At 42.8% G+C, this 27390-nt stretch overlaps 1 protein-coding gene and 1 non-coding gene across 2 annotated transcripts in view; one reads left to right on the top strand and one right to left on the bottom strand.

Moving 5' to 3' along the window:
* Window positions 1–2224, bottom strand: part of MAPRE2 (microtubule associated protein RP/EB family member 2) — a 74006-nt gene extending 71782 nt beyond the window's left edge. Inside the window, exon 1 of the mRNA XM_075494608.1 lies at window positions 2163–2224. The gene's annotated coding sequence lies outside the window, so the exon portion shown is untranslated. The remainder of the gene's footprint in view (window positions 1–2162) is intronic.
* A 19642-nt stretch (window positions 2225–21866) lies between these two features.
* TRNAN-GUU (transfer RNA asparagine (anticodon GUU)) lies at window positions 21867–21940 on the top strand. Its single transcript has one exon. It is a non-coding gene; the product is annotated as a tRNA-Asn (tRNA).
* The last annotated feature ends 5450 nt before the right edge of the window (window positions 21941–27390 follow it).

Below are 27390 nucleotides of genomic sequence, written 5' to 3'. Positions count from 1 at the left end.
AGGTTTCCTGAACAAAGACTAGTACATAATAGCATGTTACACGGATTTGGCTTTTGCAATTGTAATAGCTCAGCTAATTCTCTAGCAATATAATGAATCTCTGGTATTAGAAGGCTGATAGCTAGATCTTCATTTTGACATAAAGTAGGCCATAGAGACTAAGGGATTTGGAGAGGCAAGGCTCTGGAAGAGCAGCAATCTGCGGGAAAGACACCGGAAAGCTGTCTGTTGCTTTACGGAGAGGGTTACTCGTTGCAGGAAACCTGCACAGGTCAGATAAATTTCTATTAGACAGGTAGGATGCAGTCTGCTTTTATAAATGTCCATTTGGTGGCTGCGCGCTATCTCAATGCTCACAGTTTTCATTAGATTTCCTGTTGTTTCACAGTACTTGTGACAACGCCAGTATAACCACAGTGGCAAAGCTTGACTTTAAGCAGCGGCACCTACTCCGTGTGAGAGTAGAAAGCGATAGAAGAAACCCACCGTGGCCCAGCACAGGGCATTGCCCCGCTGCACTTCCATCTGCAATGCCTTCACAGGAAGGACTGCATCCACAGGGGAAGGACTTCACATTTTCCTAGTTCTTGCTCTCCGATGCCTCCTGTAGTCTAGAGCTATTGCTTCATCCTTGAGGCATACAGGCCTCTTTCAGCTTTAAATTATAGACTGTTCTTCTGAGAATCCCCAGGTACACTTGAGCCCTGCATATCTTCGAATTGCTGTGAAAGTAACTCTTCTCTCACAACCTGACGAATCTGAACGCTGTGGCTCCTCGTTTAACCGTCCCTCTCCCAGTGTCAGTCTCTTCTCCTTACCTGCATCTGTGCCAGGGAACGCAGGCAATTCTTGTATTTCCCATAGAACTTACCCTGAGTAATTTCTCATGTCTATCATGTATCTAGAGAAATCTTTCTGCAAACATATTTAAGTTTTATTTCAGGGCATTAAATACTTGGAGCAAATCCCTAGTTTCACTGTGAAACGAGGCTTTAGAATAGCTCAGACAAACCTTTTTACTTTTAACTACAAAGCACAAAGTATCACCGCAAACTGAGGTGCCTCCTACATCCAAAGTTAGCATTTGTACACTGTAACAGCTTTTCAAGCATTAGCAGAAATGCGGTGGGATGTTTTAAAATGAAAGTTCTTCATTACATAGCCCTAGCATCACTTCAGTGCTACGCATATTTTCAGCCCTAGCTATGAATAAAGAAGCCCCACACTGTATTGCAAACCACTAATGCTGCAGCACATTCCTTGCCAAGGGGAAAGGCATGTACGGTATTCAACACAGTACGGTGAGCACTGTCAGTAGTGAATCTGTTCAAATAGGAGATTTATTACCGGGTATCCTATGTTCCATTTTGGCAACAGTGAAGATTTCTTGTTTAATAGCACAGATGCAGCAGCAATGATACATGGGGAACAAGCGATGGCAACCGCAGGAAGCCCAGATCTGTTCCAGGCGCATCCTTTCCGAAGGCTTTCTAAACATTGCCACCTTGTGGGCCTCCTATCTCCTGGTATCATGGATCTCTCCACTCTCAGCAGGTGACTCCCTGCGCGGATTTCAGAGATGCCAAGCTGGAGGCTGGACAGTTTAAATTAACATCCAGCTCGGGTGGGATGTGATTTAAGCTCCCGTAGTTGGGGATTAAAAAAGGGACAGCACCTTACAAATTCTATCTGACATTAATTACTAACCCTGTGCAATGGTGTTTCGTGTAGTTTGCACTTTTTCCACTTAACATTATGAAGACAGCACTAATAATGTGCAGAAGAGCTAACATTTAACAAAAGCAAGAATACAATTTCTCAAAGCTCCCAAACAGAAAGGGAGAGAGAAGTTACATTCATTGTCCACCTTCAGTTTTCCTTTCTGCCAGCATTTCTTTCTTATTCCAGCCAAAAAACCAAATTATTTCCAAAAAGTCTGTGGCATCTAGTTTAGCTTTCATCAGTTCTGTTTCATGAATGAATAATTCCTGATGACTTGAATCTATTAATTACACAGTCAAAGATGTTGCAAAGGAATATCACTTATTATTGATACCAAACTTATCTAGCTACTGCCTTACAGACATCAAACACAAGTTCTTGGGTACTTTCTCAGTTGCTAGCACTGTAACAAACACATACAAACACGCAAACATACTTACTTTGAGCATCCAAACACTTTCCCTGGTTGCCGGCTTGAACTATTCCTTGCACCAGTTTGGTACTGGAAAGAAAACATGAAAACCTTTAGTTCAACAAGCAAACAGGAAAAAAAAAAAGACGACTCAGTGAATGGTCTTTGTATTGGTTGGGCAGTGATGCAATAGCTGTATGCTAAAAATGAAACACGAGGAGAAGTCCTTCATTACAATACCCTAATTCAGCTGCGTTCACAATGGTTCAGTGTCTAACACATCTGCACAACAATCAGATGTCCCCCTGATATAGTAGCAAATCTATGAGGTCCCTTATGCAGTGCTACATTCAGAGTTTATTCATAATTGCCATGCACATTGCTGTTTCTTCATCTGACCAGGCTTCTTCGGAGCACAGGCAATCAGTTATGAGCGTTGTGTCATGCAACTGGGGCCTTGCTGCACTTGCCCAAACAGCTTTTCAGAGGGGAAAAAAAAAAAAAAATCTACCATTGAGAAACACATGAACTGATAGCCAGCAACTATGTTTTTGCCAATACAACACAAAAACACTGGCAATCCTTTGAAGCGTCTCACTTGGCAGTGAAGTCACGATGCTGCCCACTTGGAGCAGCCACATTAAGGCCCGTTCCCTTCTGTGTTCCTAGATGTGATTGCCTACAATTGCTAGGTTTGTCCTCACATCCATTCTCTCAAATGCTACATTACAGGCTACAGAAACACAAGCAGGAGCAGCCATATATGGGTTTCAGTTTGTGCCATGAATTACATAGTAGGGTTACGTGGCTAAGTTTCTTAATTCGCCTTCTCAGTCAGCAGGAAATATCATTCCTAGCAGGTAAATAATGGTTTACAGTCAGACCAGGGCTCTGGTTATTGCTTGTTTTGCATTCCTAGTCAACTAGTTGAGACAGCCCAGCAGGGAGGGGTATTCCAAAGGCATCTATCTCTGCAGAACAGCACAAAACTACACCAAATGGGATCCCAGTGGGACTTGCATTGAATCAGGACTGAGGGGTGCAAGAAGCTCTCGCAGGTGAATTTATGTTCATCATAAACCCTGTTTTAAGAGGGAAAACATAAAGCAAGTCTCACTCCGATTCATTATCATCTGGGAAAGGTAAACAGACCTTTAAAGATGGCTTGTCTAAGGGACTGGATCCCAGCTCCAGGAGCTGTGACTCATCCTGGCAGAGAACTTAGGAAGGCTGCTAGCAGACTGGAAGGCTGAAGCTACCTTAAAGCCAAACCAGAATGGGAATTAGCTATTAAACATGTTATTGTTTCATTTCTTTGAATCTCTCCAAGCCTCTTAAGCTTTGCTTTTCAATGTACTCTTTTTCCTCCATTTGTTTAATGTGGAAAGTGATTCCAGCACAGCTGACAAACCTCAGGCATCCTGTTGGCAAAGGAACAGCAAATCCGTCATGGTATGCTGGCTTTTGCTCAAGTAGACCCCCCTGAACTTAAGCTGGGATCTAACAGCACTACTCCAATAACTTGTAGAGATGGGACACTCTTAAGACTATGGTCAGAAGTAATCTTGCATCAGAACATGTTGACCAGAACTTCTAACAGGCAACAGCAGTGGAGAGACACGGTGATTCCCTTAAATGTGAGACTTAATTTGCTCATTTTCTACACTATACTTTCTGAAGAGAGTGATATTTATGGCATATGGAAGACAGAGATAACTTTTCCATTGTCTTCAGTAAATGGACCTCGGTTTGAGAGTGATTTGAACACCACCACCACACTGAACTTCATTCGTATAGTCTTAAAAAAGAAAAAAACAGAAGTCCTCATGGCAGAGATTCCTAAAACTTGAAAACTGATGATGTACCTCTTTGGTTTGACCTGTACATATATCTCAGCAACAGCTCCTGACTTTTTGCCTGCATACAGGTACTTACCTGAGCTACAGGGAGCAGTGCAATGGCTATGGCCAGATGAGATAATTGGCACTTGCTTGCTGCTGTGTGCAGTAGCACCGCCAGGTCTCCACCTGCTCCGTAAGCCATGCCAACACCTCGACCTGTACTTCTGGCTTGAGATGCCGGAGCAGCACCCAGGCAAGGGAGTGGTAGGAAACACCGGATCATTAAGGTGGAATTTAATTTAGGTGGACGAAGGAATGCAGTAGAGGTCCTAGTTAGTGGGTGTGAGGAAGGTAACGATGGGGAGCCGGAATCTTCTTTAGAAGGGTGGAGGGATAAAAGTGTGCAATGAAGACAAGGGGGAGGAAAGGATGCCATGTTTCCTCCCACTACATGCCAGGCCATGCACAGCTCTCAGCTGCAGACACTGTCATCATATCACTGCTCTACATACACCGGTGAGCACAATTCAATTCCTCAGAATTCCCCAATGCACGAATTTTAAAATAGGCTCCCATTTCCTAAAGAGTGACCTACAAAGACATGTAAAGAACTTACTCCTTCCACACTGGTAAACACAGAAAAAAGGTCAAGGGGTAAAAAGCAAGAGGATAAAGATCTAGAGGATCTGGAAAATGGAAAAGACCTTAAAACAGGGAAAAAAAAAATTGTATTTCTTTAACAGCAATTTAAAGAGGAATCTCACAAAATCCCACATAGTGAAACAGGTAAGAAAAAAGGATTATGCATTTTTCAAGACAGGAAATTATGATTTGTTCAATGTTTTAAAGTTACACATAGCTGCAAGTTCCCTGTATTATACTATCTGTTCCCCTGATGGGGGGACTGTGTTGGGGGAAACAGGCCAACATTTACCTGAAAATTTAACAGAATTGGGCAGATTTTACTAATAGCTGATGACTATTCACATAGTGCATTCAGTTATCCCCCTCCTACAGTCCACTCCTGCAACAACTTGTGCCACCCTGCTGGAGCAACAGTCAGGAGGTCAAGCCCAGCCGGGGGCGGGGGGGGTTGGACTGGTGGGCCACTGGTTTCCAGTTCGGTGTTCAAAAAGTCCCTCAGGGGGTCCCTTGCTTCACCAGGCTACAACCCTGTAGCCTACGCTTGCCACTTTCTCAGGTGCAGTTGAGTTACACAACCTGCCGTTGACCCTAGCGTGTGCTGGTGGTGACCTTGGATGGGTTTGGCAGACTCTTGCTGTTTGGAGTTTATGGCGTTTTGGGATGTTCAGTGGACCACTGCTCTTCAGGGTTTATCTGGTCTTGGGAGGCTTTCACCTGCTCCCTCTCAGTGCATACTTTTCCTCCCTGTGAACTTGTTTTCTGGTAGCTATTGCTACATCCACAAACTTAGTTACCTGTTGAACCCATTCACACAAACTGACACAGAAGGAGCTTCTATGACAATATCCCTTGAAATGCTGTAAAACATCAATTTAATTCTGAATGAATACTGACCAAAAATGGAAAAAAAACCAAACAAAACAAGGATTGGGCAAGAGGGAAATGAGAAAGTAAGCCAAAAGCCAAGCAACTAAGTGAAAAAAGACAGTAAAGCAAAGGCAATCTGCAGAAAACAAGATACAACAGCTTCTAGAAGCACATCATATAGTCATACTATGAAAAGTATAGCTGTTATGAAAAGTATAGCTGTATAACCCATAGCTGTTAGTCTGAAGGACCAAGGAGGAAAAGTTAGGAAATAACATTATTAAGGTGATTTAAATCAAATGCCTTCTAGTTCATTTGACAACATATTTTCAAAACTTTGTTGCAGGGAGCTGTATGTCCCGTGTGGGTGCAGAGCTCTGTCTTCTGCTACTGTGTCTCAGTGGACTGGATGCTTTCTACCATACTGCACAGATCTTTTTTCCTCCCCCCAGCCAAGGGCTGGGAATGGGATGTTGCATGAAAACAATTTGTAATATAGGCTGACAGTCACCTATTATTGCTTCAAATATCCTCAGCAGTTATAGAAAACAACTTCAAAACCAACTTATTTTTAGCAACTGAAAGAATTCAAGCAAACCCATCGTGGCTGCTATCCAGGCATTTACTGAGTGAAGAATAGCTTCACAAATTACAGAAATGGACAAACTCGGAGTGTAAATCAGAAAATAGTGTATATCACTATTTATATATGCTTTCCTGTTGAAAAGATCAACTGAAGGATTAAGGCTTCCAGCATCAAAGGAAAGAACTGCTGTTTTTATGAGCTGTGCATGAATCACAAAAACCAAAGCAAAACCCACCATACACTTAACAGTTGGGCAGATTTCTCAACTTACTGTTAACTAACAGCCCAACCCTATGCCGTCTCACTGTTCCTGGGGAAGTCCTCTGCACCTACTCAGGGTCGGGCTCTGCAGCAGTATATGGAAGGTACAAAGACACAGACTCAAAGCACAGAAATCAAGTAACAGAGCTGAGTTTAGTACTAATCTCCAACTCCAAATCCATGAGAAATGCCCTAGTTTGACCTGCAGTGCTTCACAAGGAAGGCGGTCCCAGAAGATGCAAGAGGCTGCTACCGAGCGCACGACAGAGCTCCCCACCTCTTTTGCTTTTGCCATTTCAGACACGGCTTTGTCCCAGTGGTTCTGCTTCAGTTCTGCTTCTCTGCCAATGGTCTGATTTCAAGTCATCTATTGGCATGAAAAAGGTCCTAGAGACTTCTTATAAAACTCTGTTCCCTCCCTCTCATTTACAAAGCAACCAATCTTTTTTTGGTCATTTACATATAAAGTAAATCCAAGCATGCCCTACTTAACAACTTAGTTGGAAAGAACATGCATCCTTTCTCAGGAAGACTTCTTCTACCCCTGCTTGGGAAGCCACTAGATTTTTCTCCCCATAGAGCAGTAAACCAACTTCTGTCATTTCTGTTGTCCTCTCCCGATCCTTCCTCAACCTTTTGTAAAATGGAGTTTCCAAGATGCAACTGCCTTGGAGACAATGCTGGGTTCAAAGCTCCAGCCAACTGCAGTGTCACGCCTACCTTTGTGCAGCAGCCTACCTGCCCTCCTCCTATTAACGAATACCTTCCCTGCCTTCCTGCCCAGTAACTCTGAGATGCAGTAATTATCTTCCATCTTGAAAAGGGTGTAACAGAGCTCAGTTCATGTGATTTTAGTTAGTTAGTGTGACAGATTTGGCAAACTTTTTTTTTTGGCATAACAAGCAATGCCAAACCAGTATATCAAGCTGTAGGTGGCAGACCTGATAGGACAAACAGATGAGAATGTGTATTTATCATTCTTTGTACTTAGCAGCAGGCTGCCACATTATACTTAGCTGCATTTCAACCAAAAATAGTATCTCTCTGCTCCTTTTTGAGAAAACAATCTTCCTTCAATTACTTGAGGCATCCTTTTGTTTAAACTTTCGTTCCGAGTCTTTGATGTCTGTATTTCAATTTCTATAACACTAACTAAAAATCTGTTCTACTTGTACTGTCAGTGCCTACATCTGTTGGCTTCTACATCTAGTCATCAATTTTGTTCGGCACCTGCCTGTGGTTTGCACATTTGACTGCAGTTTGCTATTGATGCACTTCTGTATGTACTAATGTATTATGCATTTTGATGTGTTTTTCTGGCAGGCAGAAATGCCCTTAAGAATAACTAGAGTTGATCAGGTGTCTGCTTTGTTTCATACACTAGAATCACTTAACACATTTCTTTTTAATACTTCCCTCTTTATAAACATAAAGTTATGCTGCGGTGATGCATATGTTTTATAGTGAGACAAGAAAAGCCAGCACTGACTATGGTTTTACATTATGAAGAATTTGGCAATAATATTGCCTTAAGGCATTCCAGCCTTAACTGTTTGCTCCTTATTTATATCTCTGGGCTGCCCCTCAGTTTTTCTGGAACAACTCTGAATCCAGTCCACTCTGAAGCAGATGCAGAAAGGGATCTAATTTCAAAGTTACCTTTTTTGCAGATTTAAAAAAATAAATCTGGGGCAGTTCCCTCTTTCAGTACACAGCATGGCCCCCTCAACAGCTGGGTTGGCACAACTGGGAGGGCAGGAACTCACTGGCTGGTATTGCTGACCAGAAATGGGTGCAGGGAACAACTCCACTGAGTGGGCAGGAATATTAAGCTTTGAAAGCACACATGAACTCCTCTTCAAATATGGCCTGGAGACTGGTGGGTACACAGAGCTATGGGAGAATATGTATCAGCTTTTCCCTCTTCAATATGAAAGGACTAAAAGACATACAGAGGCCAGCTAGCAGCAACTGCTTCAGTCCAGGTCAACCCACCACAAGTTTCCAGTACATTTATCTTTTCCTGTGCCCAGCTTTAGGCTTAATTTTGTGGCTGAATTTTTACAGGCTAATCAGCAACTTATAATTACAGAGAAGATTCAAGGAAGAAGCATTAAGGGATACATTCACATGTTAAAACCCAAAAACCTGTGTCTTTGTTTTGACCTGACATATATTTTCTGAAGTTCTTTTAAGGCAGCAAAACCTGAAGTTTAACACGAGGAATCCTAATGGCATAATAATATGTTGAATTACCCAGGTTGACATTCTTTGAAAACAAGCCTGCTGAACAAGCACAGTAGGAAGAGCCCAAAGATAACTTCCATAGAAGCGTTATACAGGCAGCTACAGCAACTGCAGGACTCTCAGAACTACTTCAGGGATCTAAAACGTACCAGCTCCGGGACCAGCAAAATATTTAGAAGAACAAGTTGGTTTAAGAGCTTTAAAAGACAGACATTTAAACTCAAGAAGTAACTTAAATTTAAATGGTACCCTTCACTGTAACCCTTACACTTCCAGATATGTCTGAGAAAAATACAGCTAGCCCAGTTAGGGTGCCAGAGGTTAGAAGGGTTGAATCCCCCTCTATTGTGGGATTAGTTTTTCAGATCTCTCTTTACAGTGAGTGAAGAAAAGTAAGCATATCAAAGAATACTCAGCAAAAATCAGTTAGGTGGCCACATAAGGGGGATAAATGCTCCTACCAACCCTCTGTTCTAACACACTGCTCTGGTATGAGCACACGGCCATGCCTGCGAGTTGTCTAGCTTACCGACTGGTGATCTTTGCTAAGTTACAGAATTCAGTAGCTTTCTTTAAAAAGTAAAAATAATCTCTAAAACAGTGCAACATTCACTGCCTTTGCCTATTTCAGACCAGGAAAGAGGCAAGGGCAGGCCTGGAAAGCAAGTACGCAAATTCTTGCCCCTGGGAGGGAATGACCTTGCTTGGTGCCAGCTAGCTGTAGACCAACTTCAGAGAAAAAAGACCCGGGGGTCTTGGTGGACAACAAGTTGGAAAATACTCAGCAGCATGCCCTTGCAGTAGAGAAGGACAACCCTGCACTGGGCTGGCTTTGCAGATCCAGGGCAGTAATTATTCCCCTGTATTCAGGGCTTGCAAAAGTGAAGTACCTGTGTACTGGGGAGCCACAAACCAGTGACAGACATACTGGAGCCCAGTCTACTATACCAAGATGGTTAGGAGCTGGAGCAGATGACGCAGGAGAGGCTGAGAGAGTTGGGTTTGTCCAGCCTGAAGAAGAGAAGGCTTAGGGTGTGGGGGGATGTATCACTGCAGCCCACAGCTACCTAAGGGGAGGGTGTAGAGAAGATGGAGCCAGGATCTTCTCAAAGGCACACATTGGCATTGCAAGAGGCAACAGGCAAGTTTCAACAGGGCAAATCCTGATTACATGTTAGGAAAAGTGTTTTCATCACAAGCGTGGTTGAACATTGGGTCCAGTGAGGCTGGGAAGTCTGAATGTCTTTGAGACATTCAGAGCTCAACAAGTTCCTGAGCAACCTGATCTGTTTGGGATGGCTTTGAACAGGGGTTGGACAAGATGATATCTTTCAACCTGTATCATCCAATGATTCCGTGTGAAAGTATTATAACTGCAGGCTGCTCATTGCCTGCTTGCCTTCCCCAAGAAAGAGAGCCCTAGTTAGGGTATTGGACTGCCATCTTAGCCCTTTTAACAGTTCTGGCATGTCTTTCTCTGCCTCAAGTTCCTGAACAGGAAAATGGGATTAACTCAAGGATCTAAAGATAGATTCCAGTATCTGTGGCAATGGTAAAACCAGCTAAAGTCTTGTATCTTTATTTGTATTTCAGTCCTTAAGAATCTAAATATATAATACATAAATATATTTATAATACATAATATCCAATATATGAATCTAAAACCCAAAGTTTTGCTCTCTACAGCACTGGTGAAGCAGATAGAGTTCTCGGACTCCTCTCTTGTGTGAGGAGAATGGATTACTTGCAGTCAATTACAGATGTACAAACCTATGAAGGCTGTAAGGCTGTAGTTTGTGGAAACCTGTGAACCTCTGATTAGATAAGGTGCTCACATGACAGCTGAAGACACATTGAAGGCTGTAGCATCACCTCATTTGTACTGCACGGATCACCACATGTGCTCCAAGTCATAAACCAAAAGCCAAAAAAGTTTGAGTGTTTTCCTCTCTCATTTTCACCTAATCAATCCCAACCATCCAGTTTTCCTAGGTGGCATGTAAGAGTCACTTTTCCATAGATCCACAGTACAACAATCATCCCTGGGTGCCAATCTCTGCTGAACGGACTATGCTAATCTTTTACATTACTTACCCAGTGGAGAAAAGTGATCAGGTGGTCTCAATGACATGATCACAGCCAGGTGGTCATGAAACTCTCTGGAGGAGCATGTTTTAAGCCTTCTCCAAGCTGCTGAGGGGCAGATCCCCTCTAGTATCTCATGTTTTGAGTCGGTCCTTCAACCATCCTTGTCTACAAGGCGGAGGAATGACACACCATCACTTCACACTCTTCTGCACATATTTTGACTGAAAGCAGCCAGCGATTGCGGTGTTTGGCACAGGTAGCATGATCTGGGTATGTTGATAGGATTGGATCCCTTGAGGGAGTAGGCAGAGAAATGCTATTTGGTATTTATTCATGTTTCAAAACAGTGAGTGGTGATTTGCTTACCCTACCCAGGTGGCAGTAGGTCTGATCACTAAGAGAAGCAGAACTTCACTGGCAAATATAATAGCTACCTATATTCTCAGTAAGGATCAGAAGCCTGGACTTGTAAAAGGTCTATCAGAAACTGAGGGGAACCTTGCATCCTTCCTGCAAAATGGGAAAGCTAAAAGGCACTGGAGCTTGAGGACACTTGCATTGTGGTAATGACCCCACACAAGTAATTGGAGCTAAAATTGCAAAACCTGTATATTTGACAGAGGGAGCACAGAGACAACCGAGATTTTTGGATCTTGAGTGTTTATAGAGCTGGAAACTAGAAAGGGGTCTCCACTTTATATTAAGGGAAACGAAGAGTGTCATTGAGGGATTCTTCAGAGCAGGACTGTATTTGAAAGCTGCATAAATACCTCTTACTCCTTCAGTTACAATAACATTGCCACCTTATCACAGCTTGTGAACTTCAACTTGAAGGAAAACATTCCAGTCTGTGAGATAAAGAGTGACAGCTTGTTATCTCATTTAGGTATTCCACAATACTACACAATTAAAGCAAGTCATATGGGAGGGGGTTCAAAAGGTTGGCTGACAAACTTCAGCCCCTCAAGTTAACATTGCTTTGTTCTGAAAGGATAGTTTGTATTTGAAGTCTACCAAATCAGAAGTTTTTAGGCTGCATTTTTGAGCTGCAGTATTTCCTCCAAGAGGCTGCAGTGCAAAGCTCACAGGAATTATTGTTCCTTTACATTGCTCTGGAGACAAGAGCCATGGAACCCAGTGGACCAGTCCACTAACTTGAAGGCACGTGCATCACTTCAGCTCATTAGAAAAAAGCTAATTGGGAAGTCTCCAAGTTATTCTACAGTAGCAGATTGAATTTAAACTTCTACAACATTCTGCTCTGGAAAGTTTTTCCTTCAGCACACTGCCTGTAAGTACTGATTTCGAGGAGCACTAAACTAATTTCAGTAGTATACACAATTTAAGTGTAGATACTTCTCTCACTGCCTTTCCCAGACACTTATGTTTTCTGTTTGCTATCCAAACTAAGCAAGAAAAGTCACCACTTAACCAGAGAAATGGATACTTTGGATTGATTTGCCATTTACATGCACGCTATTTCCCTTACAGTTAACTAAACTTCTATACTGGCCAATTTTTCACATCTAGAAGACAAAGCCTGTTAGCTTAGATTGGGAAGCAAAACTCTGGCAGTTTCAGTATTTGGGTTTTTTTGTTTTTGTTTTCCTCTTTCATAAACCTGCCAGTACAGCAAATCCTGTGCAGAAGAACCAGTCTTACTGTTTCTTCTCAGGCATGTGCAATCTGCCCTAGACAACCTAGCCCCTGTTAACGTTGCTAGCTAAGCTTTCTTCAAACTGTGGCACTTTCTGTAGTGGCAGCCTCCTAGTAGCTGTTTTTCTCTGGAGTGACCAGAGCATCCTTCAGCTTGGCACACCTCCTGTCTGAAAGAGTGCTTGGCATACCTCCTGTCTTGCATAAACTCGCTTACCCTCTTTGCATCCAGCGCTCCCAAGATGGCAACTATCAGATATTTTCATGCACAACTGCTTTAATGAACAGTGCTAGATAGAAAATGCATGTGTAAAAGGTGAACGTGCATTTTGGGGCTCTTTTATAAATAAAACTTCTGCAAATGAAATCCTTATTTCCCAAGCATGCACACATTTAACAAAGCCCTTCTCTTTTCAGCAAGATTAGTCAGCTATTGGAAGTCCCTGTAACAAGGTATTACTGAACCTGCCCAAGGTGGATCAAGGTCGTAACTTGTGGAATAAATGAGCAGCCAGATAGCGTCTGCAGCTGAAAGCAGGTCTCTTTCTCACAATCCAATGAGCAGTTTATGTATGCTCGTGGTATAAGTCCAATTTTTCTCCCTTTTTGGTAGTCAGCTTGCTCATTAACTCACATAGCAAAAATGCAAGATTCAACCTACGCTTTCCCATAAGATTGATTTCCCTGCAGGGCCTGTCTCAGACTCTGCTGCGACTTTCTTACGCCCTTCCATTCCTGGTCAAAACACACCACACCTTCCACATGAGTCAACAGAGCAGGGCAGCATCTCCCGCAGCAAGCTGGGAAGCAGCCGAGCAGAGAGCCCTGCTATGCTTCTGCAAACACAGTCCTTCACTTCAGCATTGGGTAGGATGCTCAGAGAAATGCAGTCTTGGTCAAAAATATTATCAGGAGATTGCAACAAGCTGTACTTGAGCTTGAATTAACCAGATCAGGCAAGGTCACTTCTGGTGAAATATTCACAGGGACAAATTCTAATTCACCCAGATATTTAGTTAGCATACGCAAGACAGCTGGAAGTCTTTGCAGCGCTCTCAAATGACACTGCTTGGCACCTTATCAAACTAAATGCCTTTTGCCTGCTGAGAGCATGAGCACATCATTTTACTTCAGCATTATTCTGTTCTCCCTCAGTGTGATGTGTTGGTTTTGAGAAACCGCTATATCCCAGAGAATACTGTCAGGGTCCATCTTTCCTACTCCTTCTGGATGACAAATTGATGTTGAAGTTTAATTTCCAGAATATGAAAATGATCAAGATAATATATTTTGACATACAAGATGTGTAAAGAATAATACAACTGAAGCTGTCTCCACTTTAACCAAGTGACACGATGTTACACTGGGAAATGCACGATTTTTAATCCCAGAAACACTCCTGCTTTCCTTAGTCAGTGGAGATGCTCATGACCTTTTCTTGTTTGAAGTGCTGTACTCTTTCCCCTACTATTCCACGCAGGAAAACAGGACGTGCAAGCCAGCGTAACAGTTTTCTGACACTAAGAACTCAATACATTCAGGAACACAAGTTGCTGCTTCTTTTAGAGTTGATTTGTCAATTTGGAATAAAGCCACACGTTTTGGCAGTCCACATCCCAGAAGAGGCGGGCCTGTCTCTGCTTGATACCAATGGAAAGGCATCCAGTAGCACGGTGAGAGAATCCAACTCAAAGAGAGTTTTTATGTTTATACACACACACACAGAGCTATGTATTTGACTGTTGTGGGGCTTAGCTGTGGGCGTACACCATGGGGCGAGCTGGGAGTGAAACCCCTCCGTGGTCAACGTGACGCGCAAGTGGACAACCGGAGGTGCCCGAGCAAAGTACTGGGCTTGTGCCCGGGACTCGAACCAAAAGGCAAGCCCAGCAAGAAGTGAAAATAAACTCTCCTGGGGACAGTGCAGAATTTCATCAACTTCAGAAGCCAAAAAATCAGAGAACTAGAAAAGATAGGAGGGAAGGACCCAACTGCATAGGCTACATCGGGCATGGAAGGTATATATTATTAAAGAGCTTTCCTCCCACCTATCAGATCTCTCTCCTGTTGTTAAGTGCTTTTTCTTCTAACATGTATTTTTATGTTCTAATCAAATCAGCTTTGTGGGCTAGAAGCCTCTAACACCTCGCTCATGCTCATGTAATAGAAAAGAGTGGGTGGTTCCCCCATAAAGCTCAGGCCAGCTCCGGGCCCTGCTGCAGCACCCTGCAAGCACACAGCTCCCATCAATTACTTCTGAGAGGGCTCGCCAGCACCTTCCAGGACCAGCCTGTATGCTTAGGGCTATAAGAAAGGCAGAAATACCATTCAGTTTTACCGCAGACATCACTCTGAGCAAACCTTTTCCTGCAATTTCAAGTTTTAGAAGTGACTTATCAAATGTAAACAGGTCATCATGAAAAAAAATAAAAATCTATAAACACCATACTGCACAGCAAGACATACACAAGAAATAACTCAGAGGCCCTACACCCTGTACCACCAATCTTAGTGGATTTAAACGAATGCATTTAGGCTACTGCATAACATACATATTTTATTTATGTCTTATTGTGTATCTGAATTCAGTAAAACCTGGAATAAGATCTTCATGGTCAAAGAGCAGAAGGCTTCTAATTTCTTGCAGTAGCACACAGCGAATGCTGTAACAAAGCAGCACCAACTCCTCCGTGCCACATTGTTTTAATGGACAGAACTGTACCAGTAGCTACGCGTTCCTTTCAAAGGAAGACAAGAGATATCACTGCCATCGGTCAGACAAACGTTTCTTGTTGGTCCGTTTCACAGCTACATAATAAGTTCCCTGTCATTTGACAAGCCCATCGTAGGATTTCTCTGTCCGGTTTTCTAGCATGATCACATTGCCTGTAGTCCCTGTGTCCCAGTGAAGGATTATTGCTGCAGCAGAGACGATACATCATCCTAAAGTCATACACAGGGTGCTAATCACATCCTTTACCTGATGTGGCCTTCAAGCATTTAACAAACACACCTCAAAAATGTTGTCTCGGGCCAAGTGACATCTGACTGGCAGTTATATTTCTTTCTCAGTTTGTTATTTAGATCTCATTTATCTCAGGAGAGTTTTCACTGTATACCACATCCTTTGCGACTCCCCTTCCAGCTTGCACAAAGGAGCTGAACTTCAGGCTTCTTCCTTGAGATGGAAATTGTTGCCTATATGCGTGATTGTCAGGTGGACAAAACCTGAAAAAACTCAAGTCTACAAGGCTTATTGTTTAAACTCAGCAACTTGGTTTGACTTGACTAAACTAGGGCAGCAAAAGCCATCTGACTCTTTCCTCTGACAGCACTGCCCTGAGAAAAAAATATTATTTCAGGAAATCCAGTCATGTTAAAGAAACTGCAGAGATTTTAGGATCTGTAACACCCAGAAGCTGGACTTCAGCTGGACTTCAGGATCCTACAGCTGGACTTCAGGATCCTACAATCTAAATAAATGACAGCTGAACAGGAGAATCCATAGCGGTGTGCTGATTCATAAAGCAGAAAGGCACACAGCTAAGCAGGGTCAGCTTGGGTCTTCTCAGCAGTACAGGTAAAACTGGCTTTGGCTGACTCAGGAATGTAAAGAAAAATGCATTTCTGTCCTCATCCAGAAGTCAGAAAACTCACTTTCTTGGTGGTAGAGGAAGAGATGATGGGAAACAAGGAGAGACACTGAAGGCTGTGCAGGGCCAGCAAGGTTTAAAGGCTGGGACAAGACTCAGAAGCTGCCATTGTGGTTGGGCCTCTCTCCTTCCACTCTGCCCTCCCCATCCTCCCGGGAACCTCCCTCCTCCCCGTGGACCCCCTTAGGCCACTCACACCAGCCCCTTCTCCATGACCAGCCCTGCACCCACCCCAGCCGAACCTGCAAGCCGCCCCACATCCCTCCCCCAGCTCGGCTCTGAACACACTTGGGTTGCCATGCATGAATTAAGGAGGGAGAATCCAGAGCAAGATTTAATTTTAGCATCCGCCCAAATATGCTGAAGTTTAGTGCTTGAATCTTCTGACAGCAAAAGCATTGAAATGTGAAGGGACTAACAGAATACCATGTCAGAGTAATCCAGCTGTCAGGGTCAGTCTCCATTCACCACCTCAAAGAAATAAGTTACTAAGAGATTGTCATTGGCCATCTGCCTCTTAATTACTCAGCTCGCCGCGAAGAAGTCATCTTTGTGGACTTTCTGCATTTAGTACATACGTGGCTCCAAAAATCAAATCAGGAGACGAAGATGGCACCCTAAGGCTTGCAGTTTGGCTACTCAAAAGTAGCCTGGATAAGCTATTATCCAAAATTACCCTGGATAAGTATTTTATTCCATAGATATTGCTTTTCAAGTCACAAAATGACAGAAGTCACTTTAATCCCTGCTTAGAGGGGTGACCAAATTTACAAACACGTTAAGCTACGCAGCGATATCAAAAAGTAAGTAACTCTACATTACCCACTTGAAAAAGATCAAACTTTCTCCCCAATTCAGAAGACCTGTCCAAAAGTATCCAAGAGCAGAGACAGCTAAGATTCTCTGCCTGTATTGACAGTATCTTCCTCTTCCTTCATCTCTCCCATTTACTGTACTAATACAACAAAAGATAACAGCAAATATTTTTTAACAGTTCGGTCTACATCAGGCACTTAAAATAAATGCAAGGCACTTAAAAATACCTACGAACAATCTAACTGCAGCAGGTCAGCCTCCCGGAAGAATGGCAGCAGATAAAGCCAAGGGGACTCCCTTGCAGGAGATGGCTACGCTGTCAAACAAGACTCCTCTTGCCACAATCCAGCACAGCCACAATTTGTTACATATCAGTAAAAACACATGGTAAAAAGCAGAAATGACCACACTGCTCAAGTTAAGCTTCCTACAAGTTTAATATTGACAGGAAAAGCTCCAAAGAAAAACCACAGCATTATCAAGGTGGAAAATGTGTCTATTCAAATGCAAGATGCATTTATTTTCTCATGTCTACTAATCACACAAAGTCAAAACGCTCTGACAGCGTCTCCAACTAACATCATACCACTTTGCCCAAGAGGCCATCAGTCAGCTTTTTACCAGCTACATTAAGTCACAGTTTTGCTTACAGCTTGAAAAGAGAACCCATCAACACCACCAGCTTTGTGGAAACCATTACTTGGGTTATTTTTGTAGCATGTGGTAGTTACACTAGCATACTCTGGAGAACAACTAGTAGACTAGTGACCCTCAAATACTTCCTATATTTTAGGCACAATGAATAACAAAAATATTAGTGACTTCTACTCCTTCTAAATTGAAGGCTCACAAGAGAAAACTTACTACTCTTCTCTGATCTAGTTATGTACACATAAAGTAATTGGAGGAAAAAGTTAACTTTTAAGACACTTGTCTCTGGTTGCTTACTAAGTTTTCAAAGAAGTCCAGACCTTCTTCCATTTTCCCAGACACCTGAAGGGAGCTCCTAAAAAGTACTTTCAAGGTTCATTCCCCTTTCTCCGATTCCTTACAATTCTGCTTTACCATCACACCAGCAATAAGCCCAGAGCTAGGTAACCAGAGTAATGAGACAGGTATTTTTTTTATGCCGACCAGCATTCTTGACACATCCATGCTACACACCCTACGTTGTTGCGATCACTTTTTGATACAATGCATTTGACTTCGGTTGATGATCTTGTAAACTGATACAGACCTGCCTACAGAATTATTGTACCAACTTGAACACCTGTGTTCAATAGCAAACAAACCTTTATAGCACCTAACCTCATTGAGGGACATCCACAATAACTCACGAGACCTCTGCTGAACAGAGTAGCTTACAAGCGATTATTTGCATGTATACATAAGGAAACTGTGATACAGTAGAAACTAAAAAATTATGGCAGGATTCCTGGGTGTATCAAAAAGTCATGACTAAGTCACAGCAATTGTGCAATAAAGCATACCATATCTTTTATTTGTATGCCTGAGAAATTAGTATTAGTGTGACTTATGAACAGCAGCGCAATTACCACCACCACGTTAACCTTAGTGCTGTGGACAGGTGGTGCAAATTAGCCCTCAAACTCATCACTCTTGAAAGCCTGACCACCCTGTGACAAATAGCAACCTCTCCAAACTCTAATAAGTTTGGGGATGTTTTTTTTAAGGTTGTTTTTTCTCCATTTGAGTTAGTGTTACAGGAATACCAAATTACAGAGAACAAAACTCCAATTATACATGGCAGAGAAAATACAGACCTTTGAAATTACAGTAATACTTAGCTCTCTGCCACAGAAATATTATGTGTAAAAATGAACGAAAGTAGTAAAGCAGACTCTGTGACTTACCTTACCTTGCTGTTTCAAAGATTCATTTAGAGGAGCATCCCCACTATGGGAACCTCTATGAGGCCTTGACATAGTAGGAATTTTCTTTTGTTTTTTTAAAAAGATAAAACCCTGTTAAATAAAACTGCCAGTTGTCATAGACTGGTAGAAAAGAGCTTCCCCTTGAAAACTTCCTTTTATAAACCTCACCGTGGGTGTGGCTAAATGACTAGCTCCACCTTTCATCCCATTTAGAAACCCAGAGAGCCTATAAAAAACTTCTCTGGAGCAAGACAGTAATTTTGTCAACTTGTCATATGCTCTGTTTAAAAAATAGTAGATAGCTAGTTGATAGTTTTACAAGCTAATGGGAAAAATGTAGATAAATGAAATGAAAGTTGTCTCTAATATTTGCAGTTCCTGCAACATGATCTACAAATGTTTAGTGGGTGAGCTTTCTCCGTTGTTTGCTTTTTAAAAGCACTGCTCTAACAACCTGAGGGAAGTCTAAGAGCTTTTAGTGTTTATTTGTATTAGAGATGCATTATATTGAAAACCAACACATCTATAGACTTGCAGCAATTGCCACTTGCATCACCTCTTGATGGGCCTCCACCACCAGTGAAGGCTCCCGTTTTCATCACTTGCATCATGAAGATGATGCAAGATCAAAGCCCTTTGCACGCCTCATTAAATCACACACATGCCCTCACTGTGGAGGGACCACCACCAATAAAAACTAGAATCTGTTCCTTTGTCCTCTAACTACTCTACATCTCAAAAAAAAAAAAAGTCAACGTTCTTTTTTCTTGAGGCCTAATTCAAGAGGATGTGGAGATGGACTAGGATGTTGCCACTAAGGCAATATTGCCTGCAGAGTTATATATTGCCTTGGTGTGTAATACAAACACATCTAGATGTCTGCATTCTTGTTTCTTACTCAAGATTTTGTACTATCCCAACTGATTGTTTTTGTATTTAAGAATACAAGTATAAGGAACTATAAGCATAGTGCTTAAGGTTTTTTTTCACTGAATAGTTGAGGTTATCCTGGCACTCCTGCAGGAGCTTGGGTGTGAAATTGGAGTTCTTGAGGTATTTGGCAGGAGCTCAACTATGCTTCTATCATCTGGGTTTGCTTTCAAGGGAGTGATTAGGAAATTATGTTCTTGTTAACAAGATCTGTGCAAGTAATGGCTATTATGCCCAACATTTCCTGTATTTAAGCTGAAGTGATTGTTCCGTCTTGATATGAAGAGTTGAGGTATTTTCTTGAGAATTAGTGATTTGGGCCAAATCTTAACTTTAAAAAGTACTACAAGAAGAACATTCATCCCTTTGCACAGTACCAGGACATTTCTGTCTGAAAGTGCTAACTGGTCTTTAAAATATATGTATCCATGCAGAACTTTTACTATAAAATTAGAATATAAGCTTAATACTGCCTGTGCTCCTCTTCCCCCACCTCCCAGAGTGTCAGATGGAAGAAAAAAGCCACCTTCATTGCAACAAGAAATTTTGCTTAATAAACTACAGCATTCACTTTTCATTGCTTGTGTACCTCTGCAGGCAAGATAAAGCATCTTTTACTTTAAAATCCATATTTAAAGGACAGATACCCATGTCCCTTTCTGCGGCTGAAAGTCTGTAATCTCATGCTCTACCGTACGTGAATGCAAAAATTCTGCAGCGTTCTCCAAGGGCAATAAAACCATTTCACCCTTTAAAGAAAGTCCAATGATTCTGGGAAAAAGATACCATCTTGGCAAGTTCACAAATTAAACATAGCGTGCAAGAGTAAAGAAAGCAGTTCTATTTAAATGCAAAGTTGGGAGAAATAGAGACAAGCGCATTTTCTTTCCTACCACTGTGAGGTCCTCCAGCAGAGGTGCGCACCGTGGGCAAGCTTCCTCTCTATCCACTTCAGCGACGACTGACAAAACAGATCATCTCTGACATCCTTGGCTGAGTTCACACTTCTTTTGAATTGATGTTCCCCAGGCATAGGGAGGGAATCCACAGGTGTGGGTGGAAGGAGGAGGAATATCACAGGAGATGGGCAAGACCAGAAATCGGGATACGAGCACTAGCGTGTTGTGCTCAGTGCAGCCAACTCTGTACTGATGCACTTCCCAGGCTGGGGCTTGAAACCATGCTCTGTTTAGAAATACAGGACTGGGAAGATACCAGAGATGATGCTTTCACTTTTAAAGGATCTGCTGTTTTAGCTGGTAGTAACTATACCTCGATACTAAAATATGAAATGGTGAAACTGAGTATGGCCTCATCTGTAGCAGCTAGCAAATAAAATCAAGAGAGAAAATGCTCAGGGAGTCACTCCTAATAAACCCCACACACGGGGGAAAAGAAAAAAAATCTTATTTTCTGAATATCACCAACACCTCTTACAACTATAAGGGCACACCTGCACTGCCTGCCAGAACTACTTTATTACTGTCCTACTGGCAAACACAGCATTAGGCAGCTGTAAGAGCAATCACACTTTTTGCCATTATAACCACAGGAATTTGCTAAAGTTTAGTTGACCAGATGATATTTTAGCAGCCGAAACTAGGAGAGGTGAGTACACAGCTGCAAGCAAGGGGTGAGTAGGTTAGCCCTCACTGAGAAAGCACTTGTCATACCCATCTCTCTTGACGTCATCTTGCTTTTGCCAGCTGCTACCATGCAAAGGCAAGCCTTAAAAACACATTTGCTTTCCTGAGCAAGGACGGCTGCAAGAGCTTCTCAAAATCCTCTCATACTTAGCAAGGCATCGATGTTTAAAGGACAGTATTAGCCTGACTGCTGATACGTCAGGTGCAGGGGAAAATTGAGACTGAGTTTTAGTCCCATTTTGTCCCACAGTTCCCTCCCTCTTCACAGCCGCCTGGGTCAAAAGCTCTCGGTTTGATCGAGCAGCGTGTTCAAGCCCTGGATGCAATAACTGAATATTCTCACTCCTCTTGGCAAGGCACAGCATTTTCTGGCTCCGCTGCATGGCTGGGGTAAGGCTAACCTGAAAACCTCGGCCGTACCCCCTTCCTGGTGCCTTGCCTTTCCCCCTGAACCCACGATCAGACTGGAAAACAAGAGTTAGTGGCTGTCAGGCGGCAACCAAGGCTCTGCCTGGTAGAGGAGGGGTTTACAGAGCCGGTGTTAACGCCTCACACAAGCAGCACCCCGCGTCAGCAAGGTACAGACAACAGCCAAGAGGGAGTCTCTGTGGCGCAATCGGTTAGCGCGTTCGGCTGTTAACCGAAAGGTTGGTGGTTCGAGCCCACCCAGGGACGGTTCCCCTTTCCCTGCCCACGCAAGAGGGGTTGGAACGAGGTGACCTTTAAGGTCCCAAACCCATTCTATAAAAAGAGGAAACTAGCCAGTCCCCTGAGCAAAGGCAGAGGAAGGAAAAAGGCAAAAACCGATAAAATGACTGTCAATTTTGTGGTGTAAACCAGGATGCAGCTAAGGGGAAGAGACACAACACAAATAAAGAATGTGAAAAATCTCGCAAGAGGGACTAGTGAAAAAATCTCGTAAGAGGGACTACATGAGAACGAAAGGGGCACTCCAGAGGAGCTGCCAGAGTGGCAGCAGTGAACGGGTGCACAGTTCTTTCCAGGCGCAAAACCAACAACCCCAAAGTGGCTGAAAGCCCAGACCTTTTGTTTTTCCTTAACAGAGTTTTTTGTCATCATCTGGAATTATTTAATCTGCACTTCAAAAGTCTTCCAAGAGACAGCCAACCTAGAGCTGCTGTTCAAAACTTCAGCAAATGCAGTTTTCTTCTGACATTCCCCAGCCTTTTCAGCTGCACCTTGCAACCCCTGCTTCCCCTACAGAAATGGATATTCCTAGCAAATTTCCCGTGGCTTGCTAACGAGACGTAAAGATGCTCACAACCAATTGCCAATGTCTATCTAGTCTCTTGTATCTCTAAATTTCCTGCTTCTTTTGTAAATATTTCTCATGATTATGATTGACACCAAAGCTCATGAGGGAGTTAAAGGGTTAATGCAGTTGAAAAGTAGAATAGAACTGACTATAAGCAGTTACTGCAATTACTAATGGCTGAGAACTCGAGCTGCAGGAAAAAGATACAGAATTTTGCAGAAAAACATAAATGAACAGTTGTAAGGCTCAGTCTGTATATGTTGCACACTTCATTTATGTCAGGGTTTTTAAATATCTCATTGTTTGGTAATGACTAAATTATTCAGCTTTACAGCAGACCTGCAACTAACCTGTTGAAGTGGAAGAGAGCTGCATGAGTGGGACACCCTGCCCTGGCCCCTAACCACTCCAGGGAAACCCCAAAGCAGATGATGCTGCATGAGCATCAAATGCCAAGGCAAGTATTTGCTCTGTTGGTGTTGGTTAGTAGTTGAGTTTAAGCAGTAATCCTGATAAGACAGGAGCTCTCTCCTGCCTCTGTGATTAGCTTAATTACAAACAGAAGTCACCTGTTCTCCTTTTGTGTGTAGAGGTCTATTAATACTAACGATGTGCTCATGCCATCTGCCAATGAGCTATTTCCAATTTTACAAAGCAAAGCAGACAATATTCACAGGTGTTTGGAAATGGATTTATTTGGCCATCAAATCCACAAGACCAAAACATTGCCAAACATTTGGTCATGCTACAATATTTGCATTTGCAGGTAGTCCCACAAGACGATGTCTTCTGAACGAATATCAGACAGGAAGAACTCCAGACTCTGATGGAAATCAAGAGAGGTAATCATCTATTGCTTCAGTTTTGCCTCTTAGTCTGGGTCTTTGCCTCTGACCTTCAAATATTCTTGGATTCAGAATCATAAACTCGTCAAGGGATGCCGCATTCCCAGCAGAGATGAGTCATGAGATCCAAGGTTAGTTTCAAGTGCCATATTGCAATGAAGCTTCAAGAATGAGTTTACTCACAGCATTTCTACTTAGTCTGAATATTGTAAAGCCAAACAAAACATATTGTTTTCCTTTGATAAAACGTGACATGCTTCGCTTGCAGTGTGATTCAAACTCTCTGAAGAGATTGTTACCACTATATATTCAGCCCAGTATTAATCGGGACATAAAATGGTTACCAGGTCAAAGCCTATTTTAATAAAATTCCTCTGGAAGGAGTAGCCTGAGAAGATATTTGACCATTTCACATTAGATGTTGCACAACCAAACCATGCAGTGAAATGAGAGACAGATTTTTCCTTGCTGGCTTCAACAATTCTATCAAGATTTACTAGATTAGAACAATTTAGGTGTCTGAAGCTTACAGCTGGTAGACCTGCATGTTACATCCTTCCTCCCTTCTCACCTATCAAATCTATGCGGGATTTGTATTTTCTGGCAACTTGTTATTGTTATGTGGTTTGGCATTGGTAATTAGATCAACCTGAAAGCTTGCCATTTATGTGTGTGGTAGATTACCCAGTGTTAGGACGCTACTAATTTTATCCCTTCAGGAAAAAAGGGTAAATATGAGTGAATGATATACTCAATATCTGAAATTGCCTTGCTGAAGAAATACTACTGGCTTCTTCATAGAAGGTGGAAAAGTAACATGGTGAGCCATTCTCAGAAGAGACCAGGTTAAAGATTAGGTTCCTGTAAAGCATTAGAACTGTTTCTAAACTTTAAATAGGAGAAATTTGGAATCTGGGGTCATTCAAGGTTCACTGGAATGAAGCTGGATGAATGCAAAACTCTTCAGCACAAGACACAGGAGCTTCTGGGACCGAGGAGGTGTTCAACCAGGATCACCAAGGTTCTCCCCACAAACTTTGCCATGTTTTCATCTTCTCTACCACCCCTCCTCCTCCTCTTCAGCACCATCAGGCATCTTTACCAGATCACTGTGGAGCACTGCCCTCTCTTTAGGGCAGCAGCTGCTGATCAGATTTGAGCATACTATCCCCACCTGAAGCTCTGCTCTTGCTATAGGGACTCTGTTAGACACCAGGGTTGCTTTCCTTCAGCCTTTTTAAAACACGTTTTAGACATGGCCATAATAAAAATAGCGCAGGGCAGCCCTGCTGCTGGCTGCCGACGCTGGGCAGTGCTCCCAGAACAGGCCTGCACCTTAATCCTGCCTGTCCTGCGACTGCGCGCTGGGGCTACGGGTCAGCTCGTCAGGGACAAATGCAACGTGAAACCGTTCTGAGATCCAACTGTATCTTTAGATAACAACATGATAAATGCTTGTCCAGACAGCTTTCCTAGAGTGTTCTTGTTTTCTAGATCCTTTCCCTGCAGTTCAGGTTTTGCATTCTCCTCTCCCCTCTCTTTAGCCCTGCTGCCAGTCCCTTTTTCCCTCACCTGACCTTCCTAAATGCAGAAGATGAGTCACTGCTTCTTCCTTACAGAGCATGAAGTGTCTTTTCAAACCCCTTATAAAAAACACCCTGTTTGAGGCTCTTTCCCCACCCACCTTTCCTGCAGGCAGACTAAACCCCATAGTTTCTCTTGCTGCCCTTAGAGCACCCATTGCTCTGTCAGAGTTCAGTCTTTAAGTTCACTGCTCCTAGAGACAGGCATCGTAGAGACCATCAGCAGGGAGGGTCACCCGCAGCCACCCCACGACAAAAAGGATGCAAAAGCTGTACATGGATTCCCCCACATCACCTCACCTTTTCATCAGTGAGAAATCAAGCCCTGCTGAAGCTGCAAGGATTTCAACATTGGCAGTTGTAGCTATCCTCAAAGGAGCTAAGCCAAAACACTGACTTCTATATACATCCACACGTACATATACATGCATAAAAATAAATAAATAAATCTTATATATAAAAGTGCTGAAAGGCTTGGGATCTCATTTAAACCTCACCCAACAACAACACATGTGCCATCATGCAACGGTTGGTCTTTGGGCCCCCAGTGACTCAGAGCAATGCTATCGACACGCTCCCCACCGGGGCTTTCTGCACCAGCGGCACTTCTCCCTCCCCTGTCTCATGCAAACACCCGCCCAGCCCAACTCTGCCCGAGACAACAGCTTATGGCTTTTAACATGATATAGTATCACTCTCCAGAGGTGCCTGAGGAAAAATTGCATTCCACTCACCTAATTGTGTTAGTCTAATGTTTCTCCCTCTTCTGGAATTAAGCTATTTTTTAAAAACTTGACTGTGTTAAGGTTTCAGTGTTGCAAGGTTTAAGAGAAGAAGGGCCAGGATAAAAACTATTTTAAGGTGAATTTGAAGGACATGTTTTAGCAAAAGTTTTAGTAATTTCGAAGGCTCCCAAATGTTTTTTCAAAGATTAACCGATGATGAATTATTGTGATTATCCATTTAGGAGTGGGGGGAGGTGGAGGTGGAGGGGGTATCCTTTGTTTTTTAACTCCTCCAAATATTTCACTGGCATTTGGAGGAATGGTCAAAAAATAACATAGAAAAATGCCAAATTAGCCAGAAAAGACAATGATAAATAGTTGAGAACACTTGGACTTGTAAGAGCTGAAAGAAACCCAATTTGAGGGGTTTATTGTCAGAGAGAGGACTTAGATTTAGAACATCAGACAACTAAAACTAAATCAGGCCATTACAAATGAAATCATAGGGCTGAAATAACTACTCCAGCCCCAGACTACCAGTCAGCATTGTCAATGCCTAGGTTGTTTCCAACACACTTTAGAAAGACTCCATGTCCTTCCAAGTCAGCTGTCCCCACTGCCCTTGTGGACAGGAAGCTTCTCCCGCCTGGGGAGCAAAAGCGATGGCACAAGAGTCCCTGCTCCTTCGCAGGGCAAGAGATACGCTACAGGAAGATTTAACCTTGAAGAACAGGTACCTGCTAAGTGGCCCATTGCCAAAAGTTTTAAATAAGCAGAAGACACCCCAAATGACCAAACCATACTCAGCACCAGATGTTCTGATACAGTCTGATAGGGCAACTGGCCAACTTATACCAGCCTACCATGGCACGCCCCACAAAGTGAGGTCATAGAAAAATATCCATCTTTTCCTGCCTCTGAAACATCTCCAAAAGGCGTAGGTATCTCATAGACACCAAGCCCACAAGATGTTCACTGACCTGTGTGCTGCTGTCCCCGACTCCCTGCCTCTCTTACTAAGCTGACCCTTTTCTCCTCATGAAGCTGAAGCAGCTCAGGGATTCTGTAGGCTGAATTTGAGGCAAACTTGCCCTCAGGAAAAGTCAAATTTGTCAACTGCTAGTCATTTCTGAAGTCCTTGGTTGTATTTAAATAGATTATATAGCATCTCAGCCAGCTTTTTCTACTAGGGACAGTATGAAACTTCACTCTTCCAGCAGCAGTACCATAAATCTTGAGTGTTTTAGGAAGATACAGAGCTTCCCGTAACTCAAACACTGCACACACAGGATAGGGCAGTAGGTGAGTTAAGGGGTCATAACCCTCCTGTCCTCCACTTTGGGGATGATTTTCACTGCAAGGGCTTTACTAACAAGCAGCCATTGAATCTCAGCAGTGGTTGCGAACAACCCCTGTGTGAGACAAAGACATTTTGTGCTCTTTGTATCTTCTCACTGGTTGGGTGAAGGCCCGCCCCACACATCCAGTTATGTGAGTAAAGAGATAAACAAGGATTGAAGCAAGAGTCCCTGTATCTCAGGGAAAAGAGATGGGGTGAGCATAAGTACACCAAGGATTCGGAGAGCATTTGGCCCGTGACCTGGGCATCCTGATGCGACAGCGCGTACAGTTGCTCACACAGCCGTTGAATAATGAATATTTCAAGATGCCCTTGAGATGGTTCCTCTAAATACTT

This window comes from Mycteria americana, chromosome 2 (genome assembly GCF_035582795.1).
Source record: "Mycteria americana isolate JAX WOST 10 ecotype Jacksonville Zoo and Gardens chromosome 2, USCA_MyAme_1.0, whole genome shotgun sequence".
NCBI lineage: Eukaryota > Metazoa > Chordata > Aves > Ciconiiformes > Ciconiidae > Mycteria > Mycteria americana.
Note: the sequence above shows the minus strand (reverse complement) of the source record. Positions and strands in the feature narration are given on the sequence as shown.